This window comes from Penaeus monodon, chromosome 27 (assembly GCF_015228065.2).
Source record: "Penaeus monodon isolate SGIC_2016 chromosome 27, NSTDA_Pmon_1, whole genome shotgun sequence".
Taxonomy (NCBI): Eukaryota; Metazoa; Arthropoda; class Malacostraca; order Decapoda; family Penaeidae; genus Penaeus; species Penaeus monodon.
The window spans coordinates 41,051,872-41,053,020 of NC_051412.1; positions in this window are offsets into that span (position 1 = coordinate 41,051,872).

The window sequence follows — 1,149 nt, forward strand, 5'->3', positions numbered from 1 at the left end:
ACAGAGCTAGATGATTCCGCCACTAAGTGTACAGCCACAGCAGGCTCTATGAACACAACCATTGCAAACAAGACTTGCCACATTCAAAAAAATCTGGCAGACACTTTCTCGGTTGATTCCCGTCATGTTCATGTTCATAGAACCACATCAATTCCAGGTAAAGCTGCCAAGTTTGTCAGATGCAAGATCTCTAGGGATGTTACAGGAGATGCAGTGTTTCTGGAAGCTCAAGATGGTACTACGTTTATGGTTACAAACAGTGTTGCAAAAATCACGCCACAAAGAGAATGCGATGTTTGGGTCGTCTATCTTGGCACGAAACCCCTCTCTCTTAAAAATGGTAAGAAGCTAGGTGATGTTTATGGTGTGTCAGAAAGAGAAGTTGGCACCAGTGATGGTGGTGAAGTTGGCTCTCCTCTTCTGGTCGAGGAATCCACAGGGTTGCCGGGCATCTCACAGGTTGAGGAAACCCTGGTCGAGCCAGATGATTTTGAGCACCCATCCTTTGCAGAGGATGACTTCGATTGTGCTTATGGCCTCTATGATTTTGGGTATGAGGATGACCATTTCACCATCTTCCCTGAGGCTGACCTCTCTCCATCACCCGCCTGTGCAGTAACTACACATGATAGCCAGACAAATGGTGTAGGTAATAAGAGTGGAGTTTTGTCATCACAAGGACTTCCTGATTTAGATCCTTTATTAACTCACCTTCCTATCGAGTCTCGTTCTAAGTTGGAAGACGTGTTGTATCAATATCCATTACTTTTTAGTGAGGATAAAACAAGCATCGGTACAGTGCCTGGTGTTCAGCACACCATAATAACCTCTGAAACTAAGCCAATCTGTATGCCTTCCACATGCCACTCGCCAGGTCATCAGGGCAGAGTGTGACGAGATGCTAGAGGCTGGAGTAATTGAGCCTAGCATGTCACCGTGGCTCTCTCCAGTTGTACTGGTTAAAAAGAAAGATAGTTCGGGAAGGTTCTGTGTGGACTACAGAAACTTGAATTATATTACCACACCTGACACGTATCCACTTCCTCGCATAGATGAGCTGATAGATGACCTTAATAGCACATCTGTATGGACATGTTTAGATGCTAGAGCAGCTTATTGGAGTGTGGAAGTAAGACCAGAAGACCGGCC